We start from the raw sequence: 16,080 nt of genomic DNA on the forward strand, positions 1-16,080 counted from the left end.
GGAGAGATGGCTCAGAGGTTGAGAGCACTGACTGCTCTTCCAGAGGTCCTGAGTTCAATTCCCAGCAACCACATGGTGGCTCACAACCATCTGTAATGAAGTCTGGTGCCCTCTTCTGGCCTGGAGGGATACACACAGACAGAATATTGTATACATAATAGATAGATAAATAAATAAATAAATAGAAAACAAAGAGGAATACTCCGTACCTCATTAGCATCTTCTATATCTGATATCCTGGCCCTTCAGAGTCCTGGGTTCTTTACGAAGATCAAACCAGGCAGGACACAGGAAGTTCTATTGATTCTCTCCTTCCATGCCATGTCCCCTTCATCACCTGAAAACCCTGCTCCTTCCGCATGCATGGGAACAATACTACACAGAACAGGTCGGCAAGATGAAAACGCTCCTCTGACTTTCTTCTTTGACTCGGCTTTTCTGTCTTGTGAATTGACATCTTGTATTCTTATTAAGGCAGTAATGGAGGGTGACTTGACTGGAAAATTAGGTTCTGGTCAGGATTACTTGAACCTTTACGTATTTTTTCACCAGCCTAAATTACTTTATACTGATTGTCTATACTAACAGTCTATATTAAATTAGTCTATACTAATTCCAACGAGTGTTGGAAATATATTAACCTTATGATGCAATATAGTAATATATAATAATAATGTAATCTATAAGTAAAATAGATTGGATAAGGAAAGAAAAAGATTAAAATTTCAGAATGATGGGAAAGGTACATGAATTAGAGTAGACTTCCTGCTGTGCTCCTGGAGATTAGGTAGATGTTACCCTACTGCAAAAGAAGATCCCGTTAAAGAGATATGAACACAAAGTACATTTTGCATATCATTAATACTGAAGTTCAGTGAAGAATGTTTTAAGAGTTGGGGAGAGAAGGACCCTCCACAGAAGATCTAGGAACTAACATGGTTTTTATAGGAAAATTAAAGCTTAAGTATATAAGGAAAATAATGGAAAAGCTCCAGTGGCCACCAAAGAGCAGATAATGTCCTCAGGAAATGTTCAAGAGAGAAGCAAGCTGAGTGATTAAGAGTAATTTTTAGCAAGATCAAATGCTTTTAGATCATACTGAGGTGGGAAGAGAACAGTTGGCTGACTGCACTAAGTTTAAAATGTACGATGCGGGTCTGCAGAGATGACATCCCAGTCAACAAAGAGCTTGCCACACAAGTGTAAGAATTAGAATTAGGGTCCCCAGAACCCACATGAAAAATCCAGTCATGGTGTCGTGTACATATAATCCCAGCTGTGGAGGAGAGACAGACAGATACGTCCCTGCGGCTCATTGGCCAGCCATCCTTGGTGAACTCCAGGACGGTGAAAGATCAGTGACACTCAGAGCTTCCTCTGGACTCCACGTGCATGTGAACACAAGTGCACATGTGTCCTCCACATGAATCCCCCACATATGAGCACATATATATATGTGCACACACACACAAAAATGTACCATGGAACTAAATGCGCAATAAATGCGCAATAGTGTCAGGAGAGTAGCATTGCTAGGTGTGTGTGCTTGCATATCATGAGGGAGAGCCATGACTGTGTGTGCATACGCAGACTCACTGAAGGCTCTGTCCTTCCGACTTTAACAACATAGGCTCGGCGTGTGCATTGATCCTCTTTAGAGTTAGGAAGAAAGCATCTCAGACTGCCTAGTAAGAGTCCAACCCTGCATAAAAACAAAATAATATAATGAAGAACACATTTAATATCATAAACTCTAGCCAGTTATAAATCCACACTTGTTCCTGGGTTCTAAAGGCTCACTTGAGGAAGGGGACGTGTAGTAATATGGGCGGTGGGCTGTGTCCCCGGCACTCGGCCGCCCCCACGGCTAGCTTTACCCGAAATAATTACAAGGACACTGTATTCATTTAATCACTGCTTGGCCCATTTCTATCTAGCCTCTTCTAGGCTAACTCTCACACCTGGACTAGCCCATTTCTCGTTATCTATGTAGCAGCGGTCTTACAGGGAAGATTCTAGCCTACGTCCATCCTGGGTCAGAGCTTCATCGCGTGCATCTTCCCTGGAGCGGGGAGCATGGTGTCTCTCTGAGGTGTCTGCCCCCCGAGAGGAGAGCTGTCGAGTCTGAGCTCACTTCCTCTTCCTCCCAGCATTCTGTTCTGTTTACTCCTCCCACCTATCTTCTAACCAATGAGAGCCAAGCAGTTTCTTTTTATTTAACCAATGACCTTCTTCCATCAGGGACGAGAAGGCACAGCATTGGCATAGACACCGGGAGTCAAGTAAACGCAGACTTTTTTATTCAACAATGGAGAGACCCTGATGTACCCTGCTCCAGCACTCAGGCTGGGTTCAGATCCATTGACCTGTGTGCTCACCCCTCATTGGCTAGGCAGGATCAGAACCTCTGACAGTGGTTTTGGCGAGGCTCTCATGCTGACTCCAAGTTGGCTCATGTCCAAGTTGGCTCATCTCTCGACCTTGTAGGTCTTTTCTTTCTACACACACTAAAATGAGTTTGCAGTGGCCCAGGAAGTATGACTGCATCTGTATATCTTAGAAGGAGCACAAGGCTATTTCTGGATAGTTGTATGATAAGTGATGGGTAGACTTATTTTCATGTTTTATACATATGTCATAGTCCAATACTGAAATTTTATTGTTAATTAGTCATAGAGTCTATGCCAATGATAATGGGACACATAATTTTCACCAGATACTATAACTAAACTAACAAATATTACAAAGATCATCCCATCAAAGTTTTAGTTATGTTATATGAGTGAGGCGAGAAAAACTAATTATATCTCAACTAATATCAGCTATTAGGGGCACAGTTAAACCTTAACTCAAGAGTTCACATTCAGCACCATAGGGGTCCCTGACTCCATTCCTGCAATAGCAAGATGGCCATTTGAGAGGATGTGGGGGGCAGCTCATGGGACTATGTAGGTCTCCTGTTGGAGGGAGGTCGCTTGTTGGTTCGCGGCCACACGGCTAGCTTAGACCCGAAATAATCACACAGAAACTGTATTAATTAAATCACTGCTTGCCCCATTAGCTCTAGCTTCTCATTGGCTAACTCTTACATTGATTTAACCCATTTCTATTAATCTGTATATCGCCACATGGCTGTGGCTTACCAGGTATGTTCTCAGCCTCTGTCTCCAGAGACGGCTCTGTGTCTTCTTTCTGACTCTGCCTTCCTTCTTCCATGCTACAGGCCAAGCCAGTTTCTTTATTCATTGACCAATAAAAGCAACACATAGACAGAAGGACCTCCCATCCCGGTTCTCCTACAATTCTTTTGCTCTCATTACACCACACTTCTGCCAAATACAACTTTCTTTAAATCCAAAGGGAAGGCCACCTTTGCTATACATTTTCACGGTATGGGCCAGTGGCTCTGCCATCATACCTGAGACAGGTGCAACACAGAGATTGGCCACAGGCTCCTCGCCTTCATCCACGTCAAGACCAGTATGGACTTTTGAAGTTTTCTTTGTTTTTCTCACAGCCTAAAGGACACAGCGAAGGGTGGCTCTCCTATGTGGTGATGCTCTAACAGAGTGCTGGGTAGCTGAACCCTTTCTACTGTCACAGGGGCCATGTATTAGTCCAAGTTTGCAGTTCCTGAATTCCGAGAGTAGAATTTAGCATATAACTAACTTGAAACCAATAATAAATCTGAACGCTATATATTTACTTTCAGACATCACATTTTAAGGGAAAGTACACTATTTTTTTTTTATTTTACAAAAATAACCTGAATGTTTTACATTTCACTTCCAGTGTTTTCTCGAAACGAAATCTGACTCATATTTCGCATGGAGTAGATCTCTAGGACAGTCTTTATTTAAACAATTGCAACACTCTGTCATCAGACAGACGATCTTCAGCATAATACAGAAGCAACGAGAATTGAAAATCCAGTTCAAGTCATTCACTGCATATCACAGGGATATAAAGAACATTGAAGACCACATGTTTATTCTCTACGGCATTTTATCAAATGATAACTGATAAATGATAACACTTATAAAAATAAGTGTCAGTTAGGATGATAGAAAAGCCCTTTATCACTTTAATACTTATATATAATATGTTATATATAATAACATATAATTACAGCACAGTAATCTGTTAATTTGGATATACAATACTGTTTCAAAATATAGTTAATATGATCATAAATCAGATTTAAAGCCAATACATACCTGTATCTCCACATCTCTATATATTTATGCTTAGTAATTTCAGAATGCATTGGGTCTTTTTTTTTTTGACTTATCAACCTCTTTATATATTTGTCTGTAGGGATGGGGGTGTAGATATCCGTACACCGGAACACATGTGGTGGTCAGAGGTCAACATTGTTGAGTTGACTCTCTCCTTCCACCACGCACATCCTGTGTAGTGGCCTAGGGTCATCAATTTTGTCAGTAAACATTCATGAGCCACCTCACTGGTCTTCAAGAAGGATTTTTAAAAGTTTAATAGTGCACTTATTTTTAGTATATTTATTATGGAAGAAGGTCACACATATACAACAAAGGGATGTGTGGAGGTCAGAAGACAATCAGCTGAAATCGGTTCTGTGCCTCCACCATGTGGGGTCCAGTTATAATGTAGGTAAGCTCCTCAGCAAGAGCCTTTACCCACAAACTATCTCCAAAGCATAATAATTTAAAGAAAGGATGAAGAATTCATAAGCTTACAATTCTGATTATTTACATCTGCTTTGATACAAAACACCCAGAAATTATTTTTCTTACTAAATTTTCTAAAATATTATGACCTTCATTGATGTCTTATGGCAAAGCAGAAATCAGAGCATTCAGTAGGTGAAGTGGTGTGGGCTTTAAATATTCTCATAACTAAAGGACTCTAGCCATAAGGTTTTCTTTCCAGTCTGCAGCGGGGCCAGTTTCTCTCCTGCCTGCAGGTCCGCAATTATAAAACAATCGTTTAGAGGCTGAATATTAACTATAACTGCTTGACTGATGGATCAGGCCCTTACTGACTAGCTCTTCATTTAAATCAACCTCTTTCTGACAATCTGTGGATTGCTATGTGACTTCTTGGCATTACCTGCTCCAGCGGCTCGCTGGCTTCTCTCTCACCCACCCTTCTTCACCTGTGTCTCTGCTTAGATGGTCCACCTAGCTATAACTGCCCTGCCATAGGCCCAAACAGCTTTATTCATCAACCAATAAAAGCAACGCATTTTTGCAGTGTACATAAAGGCCTCCCATGCCAAATAATAGCTCTGTTGTCCTTACTCTTTCTTATACCTGTGGTTGTAAGCTCAACCTTTAGTAGCTGAGCCCCCTCTCTCCAGCCTGGCGTTCCTTTTTCTCTAAAGATCATGTTTTGTTGTGTAGCCCTGGCTTACCTAGAACGTGCTATGTAGCCCAGGATGGGGCTGCTAATTCTTGGGCAAGCCTCCTGTCTGTGGCTTTGGAATGCTGAGATTATAGGCCTGTTCACCACAACAAACTTTGTAAACTTTTGAAATCTAGCTTTATATCTTGAGATTGGAAGCATCTCCTTCCAAACTGCACGCAGCATTTTGAGAAGGACTGGTTTGGGGCTCTTCTTTACATGTTTGGTTAAGGTTGTTAATGAATCCATTTTGTTTGGACCTTTCTTTGCTCAGAGAGTTCTGAACAGCTTCAGTCGCATTGATTTCAAAGCAGTTGCATAAATAATTTATCCCTTTTGTTTTGCTAAATCATATTTGCCTAGGAATTTGTCTAGTTCTTTGATATTTCCACATTTCCATAATATGGGTTTTTAAACATTCATTAGTAATTCTTTATATTCATTATAATCTGTAGTAACCTCCCTCTTTCCATGTCTAATTTTGTTAATTTGGGGTTTATCTCTTTTTCTTTTGTTTAGTTTGGTTAGGGGTTTTTCAGCCTTTTTTCTGTTTTCCAAAGAACCCAATCCTCATTTGATGGCATTCTTTATGAACTCTCTATTTTATATTCTCTGACCTTATCTTTACTATTTTCGCCACTTGCGGCCTCAAGGGCTGGAGTTCTCCTTGTTCTCTAAGACCTTGAGGTGTATCATTAGGTTATTTATTGAAGCTCTTCTGATTTTTTTTTAAAAATATAACCATGTTTAGTTGTAAACTTTCAACTTCAAACTGCCTTAGTTGTGTCTCAAAGAATGATTCGTTGTGCTTTCAAAACTTGAACGTGATATTCAGTGCTTTCTAAATAGTCTTATTACATTCACAATACGGTGTGCAGATTTATTTGTTATTCATTACAAAGATGTTTGCATGGTTGTAAAGGTGACATTATATTCTAAAAATCAAGTTTTAAGAAACACCACACATGCCTTCTTCCTGCAACCCACTGTGATTTTAACTCTATAGTAACATACACTCCACTAAACTTTTAAAAATTGGTTATGACTAATATAGTTGCTTTTATAATATTTCAATTAATGTGTGTGGACTTATAAATAATGAAATATGGGCCACATCTCTGGACATTACTCTTAGTTAGCACAGTATGTTTGGATTTAACTTATAATTATTTGAAGAAAAGACACTGAAGTTTACTTTAAATCCCCTTTATGAGGAAATAGAAATGTATCCCTTATTAGGTAAGAGCGCTGAAAGTAATGAGCTGTAACACAATTTCACCCCCCTGGCTGATGTCAGGACTCATTCTCACCATTTGCTCTAAATTCTGTGCGAGTCTAACTCTTGAACGGAATGGAAATAGCCAGCCTTAAAATCAAAGGCAGTTTGCCTTTCTTTGATTAAATTTTGATGGGAGGCCGGGTGGTGGTGGCGCACGCCTTTAATCCCAGTACTCGGGAGGCAGAGGCAGGCGGATCTCTGTGAGTTTGAGATCAGCCTGGTCTACAAGAGCTAGTTCCAGGACAGGCTCCAAAACCACAGAGAAACCCTGTCTCGAAAAACCAAAATAAATAAATAAATAAATAAATAAAATAAGAAAAAAATAAATTTTGATGGGAGACAAATTCTCAAGTTTCATGGCTTATGTTCTAATGGTAGATCAACATGAAATGACCTGAACTTTTATTCTCCATTACTTGGTCTTGGAGAACCATTTGTCAGTGTTTGCATTTGTGCAATTAAACCTCTTAGACTTTTGTTGTTTGGCTATGAAGATCTTACAACCATAAATCAAGAAGTCCATAGAAGAGGAAGAAGACTGCTCCCATAGCATTAGGGACACCATCAGAGAAGAGCTCGAGTCAAATCAAAGGCAGACATAAAGCTACTGGTTTTCATTTGGAAGATAAGCCTATTCCACGGAACACCATCTTTTGAGTTGTTCTTGCAGGATCTATCTATTTGTAACTGTGGCAATTAACAGTTCTATTTCCTGTTTGTACACTGTAAGGAATGTGGGGATGGTAGTGATGATTATTTATTCAGGTTATTTCTGCTCTGAAGATGTCCTTAGGTCTCTACAGTGTACCATGTATCTTGTAAAGGGAAAACCAAAATTACTTTTTTAAGTGACCCTTAAAAGTTTCCCCAGATCCCCGTTTGGTTGGGGTTTCCCATAATCTATTCTCGGATGATAATGTAGCAGGGGAAAGCACATGGCTCTAGTAGATGTTCAGAGCAGATGCTATTTGTCTCATACATATCCTATTCCTGAGCGGCTGGCAGAAGAGTCCAGAAGATGGGGAAATCATTAGCTAGAGAAGCCGTACACTCTGCTCTCCTCACCAGTTTACAAAAGCCAAGAGTCGCAGACGGCAGCCCCTCCGGGTCTGTCACGTTGAATTTCTGGACAACGTTAACAGCCTTCGACTGGTTGCATACACACACACACACACACACACACACACACACACACACACACGGAGCAGGAGGGGAAAAGGCACACCTGAGATCAGATCACAGATTGAAAACAGAAGGGCTGAGGGCCAGTTGAGCGCTTATCCGTATGTGTGTGTACTGTCTGCAGCGCAGAACACACAAAAACGTCAGCGGGGAGTTGTCGTGCATGCTCACCCAAATCTAAAGGCTTCTTCTGGAGATGACCTATCACAGGGCTCAGTCCGCAACAGGGGCACAGCCCATGCCCGTGGAGCAAATGAACAGAAGTCGAGTCACCTTCCCAGGGCATCTTTTCACACCGTTTCTCAAAACGAATCCCACAGTTTTACTTTGACAAAGCCTATTTAAAATGCTGTCACGTGTAGGCATCTTTCCATCACTGAATATAGTTATGGTTTTTAGTGTCGTCCTTATTTCAGCGAGCCCCATACCAACGCCATTGGTTCAGAGAGTGTGTTTCATTTAACACATGAAAACATAGCAGGGGAACTGTTTTTCAACAGTGACTCTTCAAAAACAACGTATAAGAAGATGTCTTTACCACCAACCATCATAGGATGGAATGACAAGATCTGATAGCCAAGTATTGGATCCGGGGATGAATATAAACAATCTTTCTTTTCAGCTCTTGAACGCCTCAGAAACCCTTGAGCTTGAAATGAAACATTTTACACATGGGCAATTATAAAAAGAGACAAAAATATGGTGCAAATTTGAAAACCTTCTCTTGCTACATAGAGAAAGACAACGTTGCCCTTTACGGGCCGATTGGGAAGACTCGCTAATGAGAAGTTTGGTTTGGAGGATAAATACTGTATGTTATTGTTTTAATCCCTAAAATCTGTTTTTACTAATTGATAATTGCTGGCAAGTAGAAACTTCTCGTGATAAACACAGTTAGGGTGCTCCTGGATTCAGTTGCAATTAAAATCTGGTTCTTAAAACAATTTTCTATCAATACAAGCTAGAAAAAAAAACAATCAGAGCCATGGCCATGCCCTTCCTACCAATTGTGCACGTAATTCCAATGCGGAAAATTATAATTGGAAGTGGATGTGTGCGCAGCTGTGTGCCAGTGAGGGAGTGCGTATGTGAGTGTGTATGCACGGGGAGACATCAGGTATTTTTCTAAGTGTGGTTCAAGTGTGTGTGCACAGCTGTATGCTTGTGAGCATGTGCATGCCTGAGCGCATGCGTGCATGCGTGTGTGTGTGTGTGTGTGTGTGCATGCCAGAAGTTGGCATCAGATTTCTTCTGACCTCACTCTCTCTAGACTGCTTGTTCATTTCCTGGCCACTCAGGCCCGAATAATGACACAGAAACTATATTAATTACAGTACCGTTTGATCAATGGCTCAGCATATTCCTGGCTAACTCTTATGTCTTAAATTAACACATTTCTATTTATCTATGTATTGCCACAAGTCTGTGGCCTACCATTAAGGTTCCATCTGGCATCTGTCTCCTTCCACAACTACATGGCATCTCTCTGACTCTGCCTAGTCTCTTTCTATATCTTTATTCTGATTTCCCACCTGGCTTTATGATGCTAAGCCATTGGCCAAAATAGCTTTATTCATGAACCAATAAAAGCAACACATCTATAGAAGGACTTCCCACGTCATCTCCCCTTTTCTGTCTAATTAAAAAGGAAGGTTTTAACTTTAACATACTAAAATTACATACACAAAACAGGTATCAAACCAGAATTACAGTTACAATATATAGTCTATTTGTACCTGGCAAAATTTTTTAAAAAATCTATCTTTTATATAATGTAAATGATAAAAGATAGGATGGGAAAGAAGAGCGCCTTGTGATGAAAAGTGCAAAAGGTAGACATCTAGGGCTATCATTTTGAAAAGACCATCAGCATCTCCTGAAAGAGACAGGAATAAAAGTGAAGCATCAGAAAACTGATACCCGGGTAGCTAGGGTTGTAAAGTGTGAGAAGGTTTCCAGTGAAATTATCTGTCACTGCTCCCAGCTTTGGGAAATGTCCTCCCATCTCCCTCAGCCCCACTAACTCTCCAGACGATATTGGCAGCCAATCCTGTCACACCTCAACACTGTCTCTTCATCTGATCATTGTTATGTCCTCTGATGACTCTCTACCTTATCTAAGATTGACAGGTGAAGACTCTTGTTGGTAGAAGAAGTATCATTAGAATTACTTACACAAGTATGCTCTGTGAAAAGTTCAAGACCATGCTGGATCACTTAGACCAGTGTTTGTCAGCTGTAGGGGTGAGACCACACTGGGAGTCAAAGCTGCTTTTCACAGGGGTTGCAGATCAGACATCCTGCATATCATAATAGTAGAAAAGTTACAGTTATGAAACAGCAACGAAAATAGTTTCAAGGTTGGGGTCACCCAACGTGAGAAACTGTATTAGAGGTTTGTAGCATTAGGAAGGTTGAGAGCCACTGATTTAGGTCAATGCTTCTCAAGGTAGTGCAAGTTGGTAGCATCTGCAATGTTAGACAACACTTCTCGGTCCTCACCCTCTTCCCACTGAAAAAGCACAGACCCAGTGAAGTGTGCCCCGAATACTCATGCATTTCAGTCCAAATGAGTGCAATACACAGGGGGAGATCTCAACATTTATTAATTATACATCTTTGATTATTATAATATCAAGACTATTTTTATCTTAATTTTGCTACTTACATTGTCCTTTTGTTTGCTTTATAGCTTGTGATCCTTCCCTATTGGGCTACCCTACCTTTAAAAACTTTCTTCCTACCCCCCTTTCGTGCGTAGTCCCCTCCTCTTCCAACCTCCTTTCTTTCTCTTTCTGTACGTATTGTTCTTAGTGAGCTATCTCACCCATTCAGTAATGCATATTTATTAAAAAAGGATGATATAAATTGTTTCCTTAAATTCTAGATGCATATATGCAGTGCACCGCACCCCTGTGTCTGCGCTCTGTGCGCTGGCATCCAGTTCACGAACTTTGGGCAAGGGGACTGGAGGTTAAAATACACAGACACACACAGACAGAGAGACAGCGACACCGGTCATCCTTGAATTCTCCAAGAATGCCCCCTTTATTGTGTTCAAGGGCAGATTATATAGAGATAGCCATGCCCCAGCCAAACCCACCAGAAACCACTCTCCTGCCATCAGGAACTCCTGAAGGTCTCGTGCTCAGAGCAGCTGTAGGCACTCAGATCAGGGGATTACAAGAAATTCAGGATCTGGGGTCTCACTGCTCTCAACATATATTATTTGGGGCTAAATAACTTTTTATTAGTCTTCAAAACTATATTTCACTTGCCATATTTAACATTGTCATATTACTGTATGTGCACGTATGAGTGTGTATGTGTGGGTGTGTGTGCTTGTATGTGTGTGCATTTACCTACACACATGCCTCTGTATATACATGTGGAGGTCAGAGGTCAACGTCAGGTCTCTTCCTCTATAACTTTCCATTTTATTTCATTGACAGGATCACTCCCTGAGCTTAGAGCTCGCTACCAGGTGAGCTGCCTATGGCTTCCCCAGTCTCTCCTTCCCACCTTGGGATGGCATGGGTGGTTGGGGCTAGCTCTATCTACTAAGTCATCTTTCTAGACAATCTAAAGTGTCAATATGTTTATATTTAAATTGACAAAATTAACCGTTTTAATTGAGGCAGAACTATCGAGGGGTTGATATTATGATTTGAAAATAAATTTTGTGTTACTTTTTTCTAAACTTAATGCAAATCTTTGCCAGATTTATTTCTAAAAATTTAGAGTTCTTTTTAAAAAAGGTTCTGCCTGATTATTAAATATATATTTAATTTACACCCAGCAGCTTGAGCTTTCTGTATCTATTGCTGTAGAGTTTGTTAAGTAAGAGCATTGTAAGAGCCTTGTTTAATTCATTTCTTAGTTCCAATAATGAGCAGAGAGGGCTGATTAGATTTCATTAGGCAACTTCAAGCTTCAAAGTCAATGTAAAACATGATGTCAAACCCAATGGATGTCTGTAAATTGTTCCTTATCTGCCACACACATGTTTTTATTATTATCGTTGTTTGAAAAGACGGAATTTTAGATTTATAAAGTTGACTGATCAACCAAGGATCCATAATAATTCTCTCAAGTTTTGATAAATGTTGTGTCAAATGCATTGCTGGAATTGTAATATATTTCATGTACTCTTCCTCTTTTGTCTCCATCCTACAGACGAGCCCCGTTGCCAGACTTTCCTGACAATTGTTTCTACAGAACTTTTTTTACGTTTCCTTCCTTTGCAGATTACTGAAGCACTTGATTATCTTTCTTTTATCTAGTTTTTAGTACTGAAGCCACAAGTTCCCAAAAGAGAGGAGAGCAGTGTACCGGGAACTTCATGAGAAGGCAGCATTGACACTCAGAAGAGATGACCTGCAGGTATAATGCACTATTGTGGTACTCATGCAGAATGTGGGTGCCGCCTCTTACCAATGTGTTAGTATTAGTCTTACCATACGCATTATCCCAACCGCTAAGCTGGGAGTTCTCAGGACCAGGACCATAGCCATTAAAGCTTGTTGAATCGACAAATGTAATCAGACCTCTCACACACAATGGGCATGAGACGCGCTTGGGGATGTTGGCTCCATCACTGAGGAGCCAATCATGCTCCTTGAGGAGGTTGTCTTGGCCTCCAGGACAATCTAATTGAGATTTTGGAGTTATTATCTGTACCCAGGCATTAGTTAAGGGCAGCCTCAGTGCAGGGAGGAATTGAATTTCTCATTCTCATGTATATTCAATTCCTTGAGAATTTTTTTTTCATAGAGGTTATCTTCTCGCAATGGCTTTTAAATTAGATAAGAATCCCTGATGCAGGCTTTCACAGGTTCACTCATCTTTGAAAAGTCTTGCCCTGATGCGTTCTGTGTACATATCTATATACGATTATTCCAGATCTTCTTGTTAATTGCATCTACACAATTCTAAATCAAAATTGGGTCCTTATGCATTGCCCAGCTCTGGCCTTAAACTATAGTGATTTGAGACTGAGACACAATGTTGAGCATTATTAGTGCTTCAAAAAGTTGAGTTGCTGACTTCTCATCTAAGTGTTTGTGTTTTCTGTAAGGTAGGGAAAAAAAATACCCCGTATTGGGGTCTATTTGTGTATCAAACTAAAGACTTAACGACTTGATTCCGGTGTCTCAGGATACAATCAAAGGTTAAGAAATATCGCTAGGACCCTGTTATGGCTCGGAAATGACCAAAGGTAAATGATTTCCGTGCTCTTGCTCATCCAGAGAGAGGCGAGACATGCTTTCTCCTGTTCAGCTCCTTGGTTAAGATCTTTCCTTACCTTTCCTTGTTGCTTCTATGAAACTGGGGCCACGTTCCCTCCTGTGTCTGACACGGGAAAGGTTCAGGTTCCTTTCCTTTTCTCCATGTTCTGGTAATGATCCTTCTCTCGGCTGTAACAGCCTAAATAACATCGGCTACACTTTATTTGACAATACAAGGGATCTAAAATTCTCTTTAAAGGTTGGTTCATTTCTCCTCTCCCACTTACCCTGCCCAATGTTACAGGATTTTTGATTCATTCCCTGAAGAAATTTACAAGTTTTTGGAGATGTGTCATTCGTTAAATGACATATAGTTTGCTTTAAAATTTTATTACTGCCGTGCGGTGGTGGCGCACACCTTTAATCCCAGCACTTGGGAGGCAGAGGCAGGCGGATCTCTGTGAGTTTGAGACCAGCCTGGTCTACAAGAGCTAGTTCCAGGACAGGCTCCAAAGCCACAGAGAAACCCTGTCTCAAAAAACAAACAAAAAAAATTATTACTCACATGTTTTCTCTGCTGGGCATGGATATCTGTTATTAACCATGTGTGAAATTCCATCCCAATCAATTATTTCTTTTTGTTTTATCATTAAAGTACTGCTTCCCTTTTACCAAATCATTTCTTCAGCTCAATACAACTTCAGAGAGTGTAATTCTGCAACCTCAGTCCTGGGCTCCTGCTGCATCCCCACTCCTGGGAATCATGCTGCATCCTCACTCCTGACCTGAGCATCATGCTGCATCCTCACTCCTGACCTGAGCATCATGCTGCATCCTCACTCCTGAGCATCATGCTGCATCCTCACTCCTGACCTGAGCATCATACTGCATCCTCACTCCTGACCTGAGCATCATGCTGCATCCTCACTCCTGACCTTAGCATCATGCTGCATCCTCACTCCTGGGCATCATTCTGCATCCTCACCTCTGAGCATCATGCTGCATCCTCACTCCCAAGCAACAAAGAAAGCAAAACTGGGACCCATCAGCCCATCTGCCCTTCAGACACTGCCACTTCTTCACTGCTCCTCAAAGCCAGGTACTCTCCCAACTTCTGACGCCATAGGTCAATTTGGCTATTCTATTCTCTCTGTAGACAGATACATGCAATGTATAGTCTTGTATCTGAAGCCCTTCATTCAGTTTTCCATGGCATAGACGTTTTCAAAAATTGCCTAGCCAGGCAGTGGTGGTGCACACCTTTAATCTCAGCACTCAGGAGGCAGAGGCAGGAGGATCTCAGTGAGTTCGAGTCCAGCCTGCTCTACAATTTGGTGGGATATAAGCTATAAATATATCAAGTCTGTTTGGGAATCTTGATAAAACACTGATATTTTCATTACTTAGTGTCTTCCAATCCAAGAATACAGTATATCTCTTTGACTTATTGAATTCTTTTCTGACTTTATATATTCACATTTTATTTACATAGACATGTTTTTCCAATTTTAGCTACTGTAAATTAAACATAAAACATTCAGATTTTCAATTATTAATTAACAATCAATAGACATATGACTAGCTTTCAATGCATTGACCTTATGGTTGTGATAAAAATACCTGATAAAAGCAATTTAAGAAGGAAAAGATTTATTGTGTCTTACAGTTCTAGGGATTTTTTCCATCAACACAGACAGGAAAGATATTGCTGGAAATCGAGAAGGTGTGGCAGCCGGGGCAAGAAGCCCGCTAGTCACATTGCAGCCACGGTCAGACAGGTTCCCCCAAGTCCTGTGACTGAAGTGTGTGGCGTCTTACGTAAAAGGGATACATTCAGGTTCTGTGTGGCGTCTTACGTAAAAGGCCTACATTCAGGTTCTGTGTGGCGTCTTACGTAAAAGGGATACATTCAGGTTCTGTGTGGCGTCTTACGTAAAAGGCCTACATTCAGGTTCTGTGTGGCGTCTTACGTAAAAGGGATACATTCAGGTTCTGTGTGGCGTCTTACGTAAAAGGCCTACATTCAGGTTCTGTGTGGCGTCTTAAGTAAAAGGGCTACATTCAGGTTCTGGCATTCAGGTTACAACAGCAGTTTACTTGCGGCTCTCCTGGACTCTCATCAACAATTCCTTGAGAGATTTCTTATGTCTGCACACTGAGTTGTTTATTAGATAGTCTTGGTTCCTGGGAAGAGCATTTTATTACCGTGTGAGGATTATTCCATTACACACACACACACACACACACACACACACACACACACACGAGAGAGAGTGAGAGAGAGACAGAGAGACACAGAGAGAGACACAGAGAGAGACACAGAGAGAGACAGAGAGAAAAGATTCTCCTTGTCCTTTGCATGGATAGTGATTCTGAAATATATTTTTGATAGTTTAAGTTTTAGGTTACGGGAACCTGGGCATTCTTCCATGAAGAATCCTGATTTCTTTGTGTTAATACTCCATAACCTGGTTAACTTCAAGCTACTAGCTCTCACCAACTGTTTCAATTCCAAAATACCAATCTCATCTCCAGAGGCTTTACCGCACAATACATTTTGGCTTGTGCCACTAAATGTTGAGTTGGCATTTGCCTGGTGATAATATGCCACTGTTCTTTTGGTCAAAGCCTTCACGATGGTAGGGTTAGATCCATGGAAGGATAGCCGGGTGGCCACAAGACTAGATTAACGGTCAGTTTGTCTCTTTCCTAAACTTTGTCCTCTCAGGTGCCCCCTCTTTGCATGCTTGCTTCCAGGGGCTCCTCTTTCTTCTTGTCCCTCAGCAGGATTGGGACCACAGTTACTCCATTCTGTCTTGCTTGCGTCTCTGTCTAAGACTAAGTATTTGACTATGGGGGAAGAGAAGACAAGGGGTGGGGATTCTTCCTACCATTGCAGGACCATTCTTCCTTTGGATATGTATTTTCATCTGCTCGTGGAGCCCCTTGGCTGCCTCTGTCCCCACTGTACCATCGCAAACACACATTTACCAAGTTCCCAGGACA

This window comes from Microtus pennsylvanicus, chromosome 22, assembly GCF_037038515.1.
Source record: "Microtus pennsylvanicus isolate mMicPen1 chromosome 22, mMicPen1.hap1, whole genome shotgun sequence".
NCBI classification, from domain to species: Eukaryota; Metazoa; Chordata; class Mammalia; order Rodentia; family Cricetidae; genus Microtus; species Microtus pennsylvanicus.